This window comes from Bufo bufo, chromosome 3 (assembly GCF_905171765.1).
Source record: "Bufo bufo chromosome 3, aBufBuf1.1, whole genome shotgun sequence".
Lineage (NCBI taxonomy): Eukaryota > Metazoa > Chordata > Amphibia > Anura > Bufonidae > Bufo > Bufo bufo.
In genome coordinates, this window is record NC_053391.1 from 28,302,335 (window position 1) to 28,312,231 (window position 9,897).

Consider the following 9,897-nt stretch of genomic DNA (forward strand, 5'->3'; position numbering starts at 1 on the left):
CTGTCAATGCATAAGTCGCGGTAAGCCCAACACTGATCTAGGGACAACTGCCTTAAGAAGGCACCTGGCCTCCCATCACGAGCCCATTGGGAGCAACGCCGTCAGTACCCACAAAGCCACACTCCTGGTGCTCCACATCCTGCCTCTTCTCCTTCTCCTCTCTCCTCCCATTTGTCCTCCACTCCACCTTCCACCATGCCGTGGTCGCATTCATCTGGCAAAAGGCAGGCTTCGAACATAAAAAGTTGATGACGCCGGATAACCCTCTTGCCCAACAGCTGATCTCCGGCTTGTCAGAACTGCCATATAAACTGGTGGACTCGGAGGCCTTTAGAAAATTTGTGGCCATTGGCACACCGCAATGGAAGGTCCCCGGAAGGAAATATTTCTCCCAGAAGGGCATCCCAGAGCTATATGGCCATGTTAAGCGGCAAGTGAATGTATCTCTGGCACACAGTGTCGGTGCTAAGATACATCTGACCACAGACACGTGGTCTAGCAAACACTGGCAGGGAAGGTACATAACTTTTACTGCCTACTGTGTGAACCTTCTGACGGCAAGTCAGCAGGAGTCTGAAGAGGAGTCAGAGGAGGATGCTGCCTAGGGGGAGGAGAAGGAGCGAAAAGAGCAGGCTTTAAACTTTTCTGGGATTCCTGGTGTTGTCCTTGGATGGGAGGAGGAGACCGAGGACGACATTCTCCTGGGCGATGAGCAGGAGCCATGCCGCTCCACCGCTTCCAATTTAGTGCAAATGGGTGCCTTTATGCTCCAGTGTTTGAAGAGGGACCCCCGTATAAAAAGCATAAAAGGCAAGGACCAGTACTGGGTCCCTGAGTCCGCAAAATTACTGCTTGAGGGCGATATACCAGCTTCAACTAAAAACTGATTGAGGCCTGCCGTATATCAGCTTTCACAAATACTGCTCTTCTCTAGGGACTTTGGCACAGGGTCATTTTGAAAATTACAAGCAGAGGAAGAGACAGGCCGTTCCGCAGGGGTGGTAGAGGTTGGGCAGGTGCACCAGACCGGAGCCTAAGTGGGAAGTTGGAGAAGGTGCTTGCGATTATGTCAAAGGACGCACCAGAGTTGGTTGAGTTGCTCACTCAGCCTTACGTTTCTGCACCCTCCTCATTCTCTGTGTCTGCACCCTCCTCACTCTCTGCTGTGTGCACCCTCAAAGACACCACCACCATAGCCCCTCCACTCGAGTTGGAGAAATTATTTTCTCATCCATTCCCAGACCTTACCAAGGCACAGCCATTCTTGGCATCTGATGAGGAAGAGGAGGTAGCAACGGCCGCCACCCAGCGGTCTGGCAACGTACTTAGATTCCCGGTACAAGCACAAAATGTTACCAGCATCACAGAGGGCTGTCAGAATGCAGCATTTTCAGGTCTTGCTTTGAGAGATGCTGCATTCTGCTGTTGCAGGCGCTGGCAGAGGAATTTCCACCCACAGAGAAACAGTTGCGGGTACCAATTCTACAGTGCATGCAAGAAGAGGGCGGTTTGAAGATGTGTTGGTCACTTCGGATATTAGATCATTCTTGCACCCAACCCATCGACAGCCGCTCTCCGGATCCAGCTTCAGGGAATGCCTAGACCGACAGGTGTCCAACTACATTGGGTTAACAGCCGATGTGGACGCTCTGAGAAGCGAGGGTGCCTGACCTGTGGCCAGAGCTGACACAATTTGCCATGGAACTCTTGGCTTGCCCCTCGTCGAGTGTCCTGTCCAAAAGGACGTTCAGCACAGCAGGGGGGATCGTGACCAAGTTTAATTGAATTTCCTCATGCCAGCCCACACATATCCACCACCACTCAGAACAAATAATGGTCCCTGTCTTATGTAAATACAGCAGCATAAAAGGCCTTTTCTGTCCGGTGAATGCCTAATGTTTGGGGCCACAAAGGAATTCAACACCTGTGACAACCACATGTTATCAAATTTCAACTATTATCATTTGGGGGTTTTTTCAAGAGGGGGGGGATTTATTTTTGTTTTCCAATTTAATAGTTTTAGTTCTTTGAAACATACGTATTTTACATGTATTTGTACTGACCTGCAGTAAAATTGATATCCAATGACCATCTAATATACCTGCAGCCACATAATCACTTGTTCTTTTCTGTACGTTGAATAATTTATTTTTGGGGCCTGTACTACACTGGCCTGCATTAAAATTGTCTAATATACCTTCAGCCACATAATCACTTGATGTTTTCTGTCCGGTGAATGAATAATTTTTTGGGCCTGTACTCCACTGGCCTGCAGTAAAATTTATATCCATCGACCGTCTACAATACTTCCAGCCACATAATCACTTGATCTTTTATTTTTGTTAAATGCATTATTTTTGGGGCCTATAATCTAACTGGCCAACAGTAAAATTGTTTTACGGTGACTGCCTAATGTACCTCCAGCTACATAATCACTTGATGTTTTCTGTCCGGTGAATGAATAATTTTTGGGGCCTGTAGTACACTGGCCTGCAGTAAAATTGATATCCAATGATCGTCTAATATACCTCCAGCCACATAATCACTTGATCTTTTCTGTACGGTGAATGCATAATTTTTGGGGCCTGTAATCTAACTGGCCAACAGTAAAATTGTTTTACGGTGACCGCCTAATGTACCTCCAGCCAAATTATCAATTGTTCTTTTCTGTACGGTGAATGAATAATTTTTGGGGCCTGTAGTCCACTGGCCTGCAGTAAAATTGATATCCATCAACCGTCTAATATACCTCCAGCCACATAATCACATGTTTTATGTACGGTGAATGCATAATTTTTGGGACCTGTAATCTAACTGTCACGGTTAATGGGGAAGGGGAAAACAACAGATACACACAAAAGGAAATAGACAACAGTCTAGGCCTCAAAAGCTAAGGAAGAGGGATGGTGACCTCCTAGTAATCCCTAGGCCTTTCCCTAATAACTCCTGCCAGTATGAGCAGATCCTGATAGTGGAAATGCTCACATGCCGTATACCTACGCCCTGCTAAAACTGACAAGCCCTAGGATAGGTAGCAGGAGTTGAGACAGCTGGTTCCTTCCCAGATGAAGAAACCCGCGTCTCCCTGAGGCCTAGAACCAAAACACACCAGAGAACAACAAACAGAAAAGGCAACTAGTACTTACCTTTGAGATTTATGGAGAAGCAAGAGATCCAAGACAAACAAGCTCAAGCAACTCCAAGAGGAAATTTCAACCGCATGGTCAGCAGTGTGAGGCGGACCTAAATAGAGCCTCATAACTGATAACAAGCAGAACCTGAGCAGAGGTGAGATCCTGCCAAACAACAACATACAAAGAGGAAAACAGAGAGACCTGTCAGATAGCTTCACGTGAAGCAAGTCTATTCAATCTTCTCACCTCTGACACGAAAGGGACCGTGACACTAACTGGCCAACAGTAAAATTGTTATACGGTGACCGCCTAATGTACCTCCAGCCACATAGTCACTTGTTCTTTTCTGTACGGTGAATTAATAATTTTTGGGGCCTGTATTCCACTGGCCTCCAGTAAAATTGTGATCCATTGACCGTCTAATATATCTTCAACCACATAAACAATTGTTCTTTTCTGTCCGGTGAATGCCTAATGTTTGGGGCCTGTATTCCCGTGGTCTAAAATAAAAAAGTTCTAGGCTCCAGCAGGGCACATTTTTGACAGTTTCCCTTTAAGACGCTTAAAAATGGCCCCTGATTAAAATACAGGGAATTGTGGGAATTTTTGCCATTTATCCCCCTCTGGTATGTCACTGTCCATGTTGTGGGACTATTTGTGCACTTCAAGTAAGTATTTGGTGGCTGAAAGTATGACCTGAAGTTTTTTCAGGTTCGCCTGCCATTAAAGTGAATAGGGTTCGCGAACATTTGATCGCATTCACGCGATAGCCCCAGCCGATGTTCGTCCATCACTACTGATTTTATCATATGATAGAGTCTAAACATTACATGTAATTTTCTGCATTTCTCATAAAGAGTATCTTTGCTTCCTTTATATGTATATGATATTTGGGTCTTCTTAGGACGGATTCTGTCTCTTTTTACATCTGCCTGTGTTCTCTTTACACTTATGTGTGATGCAGACATGGACTAGGATTTAACAAGAGTTATAAAAAAAATTAATAATGCTATTTATTTTCAGTCTTGCGGGTGAAGAAAGCTACTCATCAGTGACTGTAGACTCAGGCTGCTGCTGATGGAGCTGGTACTGCTCCTGCCACCCCACCCCTCCCCAGCAGCCATGAGCGCAGAGGGCCCCCCTGGTCAGACATGCAAGAGGATGGACGATGGAGCAGATAGGCAGCGGAAAACTAACTACATAGGATGTCTCTGTAGTAGTTCAGGTTGTCCTCCCTCTTGGTGGGTGTAAAAATGGCCCCCATTCTGGACCGGTAGCGAGGGTCCAACAAGGTGGAGAGCCAGAAGTCCTCCCTCTGCCGAATGGTGAAAATTCGGCTTTCACTACTGCACAGGGGCAGGGAGGGGGCCCATCCCAGTGCCAGAAAAGGCGTTTATTTTTTTATCTTATCATATTTTTCATTCCCTACCTCTGCCAACAGGGTAACCTGGGCACCTTGGAGTTTTGGGGTGGGGCCTGATTAGCACTTACTGCGAATCTGCTGCCCGTTTATGTCTACATTCCATAGCTGAAGGACCTTCGATGACATCATAGTCATGTGATCTTTTCAGCAGTGGAGGTAGGACCTGTGATGAGGTCACCGTCATGTGACCAGTGCAGAAAGAGGCAGCGCTCAGCAGTGGAGACCTGTGATGCCATGGAATGAATGTAAGTGTCAGAGAAATGCTGGGAGAAGTGGTTATCCCCATTATGCCTCCTCCCTGCTTAGTGGGAGGGGAAATATGTTATTTAACAGTCCGTATGTTAGAGGGGCTGAAGGGAGGGGAGGGGTGTCAGTCACATAGGATTGTATCTTATAGAAGACTATAAGAAAGATATGTTTTTTACATGGGACTGTATGATATAGAAAATTGGAGGGAGATGACTGGTGTTTTTTACATGGGACTAGATATTTTAGAAGACTGGAGGGTAAGGAGTGATGTTATTTATATGGGACTATGTGTTGGAGGGGGGTGAAGGAAGGGATTTAAGTTATTTACATGGAACTGTATGTTATAGAGAACTGTAAGGAAGAGAAGTTATTACATGGGACTGGAGGGAGAGGACTGGTGTTATTTACATGGGACTGCATGGTATAGAAGACTGAAGGGAGAGGAGTGAAGTTATTTACATGGGACTGCATGGTATAGAAGACTGTAAGGAAGATAGGTTATTTACATGGGACAGTATCATATAGAAGACTGGTGGGAGATGACTGGTGTTATATACATGGACTGCATGGTAAAGAAGACTGGAGGAAGAGGACGGGCATTATAATTTATGGTGGCACTACAGAGATAATTATAACTCCGCGGGGTACAGCAGGAGGTATTGTAATTACAGGGGGCACTGCAGGGAACATTATTAATACTGTGGGCAGTGGTGGAGGGCATTACTACTACTGAGGGCTCTATAGAAGTGCCTTATAGATTATAAGAGGTGCCCTATAGGGAGGCCTTATTAGTACTGAGGGCACTGTAGGGTGCCTTATTACCACTGGGGATACTATTTGGGGAGGCTTCCGCCTGGCAGTGAACCCGGTGATGTTACTGGCACTAATGGACATGCTTTAGCGCTGCCTTAGCCTGTAAAATGGCTAGGGCAGCGCTAAAGCCACCCATCAGTGCCGGTCTGTGTTGGGCCCATGTTTATATATGCCTACATTATTGAGAAAAAAATAAAATAAAAATTGAATATATGCAAATGATCCTCTAGGAGCAACGGGGGCGTTACCATTACACCTAGAGGCTCTGCTGTCTCTGCAACTGCCGCTCCCTGTCAACTTTGACAGGGCCTGGCAGTAAAAATGTCATCACACCTGGCCATGTTAAAGTGCAGAGGGCGCGGCAGTTACAGAGAGAGCGGAGCCTCTAGGTGTAATGGTAACTCCCCCGTTTGTATATAATAAAACATCATTTTTCTCAGCAATGACGGCACATATGAACATGGACCAACACAGATGCCTTCAGCTGCCAATCGCACACGTAACAGGTCAGTCATTTAATTGTCCAAGTGTATGAGGGAGTCCTGAGGGATAGCTGAAGGCCTAGGGAGCATTTTACCATCAGCTATGGACTTCATTGGGGGGAGGAAGCTGGCACTAAAGTGCCTAGGGCAGCATCAAATCTAAATATGGACCTGGCTCCACAGCAGTAGCAGGATGTAGTGTCGCACATCACACTGCTGGTCTGTGTAGGAGGAGGAGCGGTGCGGCCGGGAATCTGCTGTGCTCCTCCTGCAACACAGACCAGCAGAGCAACGTGTGACACTACATCCTGCTACTGCTGTGGAGCGCCAGCGGCTGAACTGTGATCATGAGGAACTAGGTGAGTATATTTTTTTAACTTCCTGTCAATCGGGCACATATCTGACCATTACTACTGTAAAGGGGGCACATATCTGGACATAACAACTATGTACTGGCACAAAGGGGGAATAATTACTATGTGGGGGCATTAAGGGGACTGGGTGTGTATAGTTATGCTTTGGGCAGAGTTAGAGGCGTGACCCAGTATGAAAAGAATATATATATACATATTGTAACAAGATGTTTTTTATTTGCACATACAGTATATGTTTATATTTGTATGTGTGGTTTGGGGGGAGGGGGCCCAGGTACATCCTTTGCATAGGGGCCCTTTGCTGTCTGTGTCTGCCCCTGGCTCAGCCGCTGCCTGACGGGCAAGCTGCCACCCTCTTCTCCTGATGTTGATGAAGCCCTTCTTCATCCGGCTCTCAAGTGCGATTGGCTTCATCATCATCGAGTGCTGTCTGCACATCACTAATGTCCTCAACGGCTTCTGGGTCAGGAGCTCCTGACCACTCACAACACCAGCTCCCGCGCCACTCTCCTCATCACTACACCGCCCAGCGGTGGAAGTGGCGGAAGTCTCCTGCACATCTTGGCTGGGCAGTAGCTGCTGACTGTCCTCTAGTAGCTCATCCTCGCTAAAAAGCTGAGCCAACTGCATGTAGTGCTTCTTGCGGTGATGGAACAGAAAAGGCCAGAGGCAGGTTGAGGACAGGTGAGGGCTCAGGGCCTGCTCCCGGGCCATGCCAACTAAGGGTTGTGTCTGACAAACCCACCGACTGTTGGCTGGGGGTGTCTGATGTCACTTGGGATGACGTGGATGACCGAGTTAACCAATCAATAACCGCAATAACCAATTTAAGAGTGAAGTGCTTATATATATTTCTTGCAGTACTGAAATACGCCCCTATACGCTTTCACCTGAAATAACTGCAGAAGTGAAATGCGTATATATTTTTCTTGTAGTACTGAATAAAATACTAAGATATAAGCCTCTAAAGGCTTTTCAACATAAAACTTGCAGCCCAATAACACAGCTTGAATGATATAGCTGTCTAATAACTATTTGGATCCCCAAATAATCGTTCCCTGCACTTGTAAATCACTTTCCTATCAATGTCCCTAGCGCCTTCTGACGTCTCTCCCTGCACTAAGATACTTTGAAATGATTCCTCCCTATCCTTTCCCTGCACTTATAAATCGTTTTTTATGTCAGTTTGTTCCACAATCGTTTTTCCAATAGCTGTCCCTAACGCCTTCACACATCTGTCCCTGCACTCTGAACGCTGGAAAATGGCAGAGTCTAAAATGTCTGCCGTATTTATAGGCTGGCTGCTGATTGGCTGCACGCAGGCACGTCAATCTGGGTGATCCCGCCGTCCCAGAGTTCCATGCCCCATGTCTTCAGTCCTCACACGTGTAGACTCCATTTTAGGAAAATTGTGATTCGTTAGCACGAAGTGCGAGGAAATTCGCATTCGTTGTGAATCAAATTTTTCCTGAAATTCTAAACAAATTCCACTTCGTCAGCTTTGATTCGCTCATCTCTAGCAAAAACCTCTGCTCCATTATTTGTACAGGATGCTTTCATATACTCTGGTCCACAATGTCCGTAGAGGCATGTGGTAAGAGACAACTTTGCTCCTAGTCGTCCGGCTGTGTCCAGGCGCTTTTAGGCTTCTCCCGGTCACTGGTGCTGTGGAGTCCATGAGCTAATGCTGCTTCTATCTCCACTAGACTTCCTCTATATCCATACATTGACTCCCTGGTCTGTGCTAGGTAGCTGTAAGAAATTTGTCCACACTCCCTCAGCTTGATCAGGGCCAAGGGGCTAAAGTGGCAGCTACATATTGGACTTGGCCTGTTCTACACTGCATAGGCACACCCTCAGATATATGTGGTGCCAGCATCACCTAGGGGTGAATAGTTGTAATGACACTAAAACAGCCTGCTATGAGGAATTAGAAACAAACAAGTGCAATTGTATTATGTGCTGCATTACGGTAAGTTATGGGGTTATTGATTTTTAGTGCACAAAGGTGTCCATAGCCTTTAACTCTATTTCCTTTATACTTCAGATGTAAATGATTACGGTGATACCACTTTATTGGACTACCTTTGGACAATTTATTAAAAAATGAAAATAGTTTAGTTTTCTGTTGACATATTCTCAGAGCCATAATGTTTTTATCATTCCGTGGACCTGTATGAGGGATTTTTTTATTTTTTTAAGGAAATCTGAAGTGTTTATTGGTACATGTGTTCTTGAATCTTGATCAGGTTTTTCTATTTTTTGGAGGAAAACAGCAATTAGAGATTATTTTTGCTCACCCAGTGAGACAAAAAAAAGTGGATCCATTGGCACATATTTACCTTGTACATGTACACTCACCTAAAGAATTATTAGGAACACCATACTTATACGGTGTTGGACCCCCTTTTGCCTTCAGAACTGCCTTAATTCTACGTGGCATTGATTCAACAAGGTGCTGATAGCATTCTTTAGAAATGTTGGCCCATATTGATAGGATAGCATCTTGCAGTTGATGGAGATTTGAGGGATGCACATCCAGGGCACGAAGCTCCCGTTCCACCACATCCCAAAGATGCTCTATTGGGTTGAGATCTGGTGACTGTGGGGGCCATTTTAGTACAGTGAACTCATTGTCATGTTCAAGAAACCAATTTGAAATGATTCGAGCTTTGTGACATGGTGCATTATCCTGCTGGAAGTAGCCATCAGAGGATGGATACATGTTCTCATTCTGTTTACGCCAAATTTGGACTCTACCATTTGAATGTCTCAACAGAAATCGAGACTCATCAGACCAGGCAACATTTTTTCAGTCTTCAACAGTCCAATTTTGGTGAGCTCGTGCAAATTGTAGCCTCTTTTTCCTATATGTAGTGGAGATGAGTGGTACCCGGTAGGGTCTTCTGCTGTTGTAGCCCATCCGCCTCAAGGTTGTGCGTGTTGTGGCTTCACAAATGCTTTGCTGCATACCTCGATTGTAACGAGTGGTTATTTCAGTCAACGTAGCTCTTCTATCAGCTTGAATCAGTCGGCCCATTCTTCTCTGACCTCTAGCATACACATGGCATTTTTGCCCACAGGACTGCCGCATACTGGATGTTTTTCCCTTTTCACACCATTCTTTGTAAACCCTAGAAATGGTTGTGCGTGAAAATCCCAGCAACTGAGCAGATTGTGAAATACTCAGACCGGCCCGTCTGGCACCAACAACCATGCCACGCTCAAAATTGCTTAAATCACCTTTCTTTCCCATTCTGACATTCAGTTTGGAGTTCAGGAGATTGTCTTGACCAGGACCACACCCCTAAATGCATTGAAGCAACTGCCATGTGATTGGTTGACTAGATAATTGCATTAATGAGAAATAAAACAGGTGTTCCTAATAATTCTTTAGGTGAGTGTATGTTGTACAGAGTTCA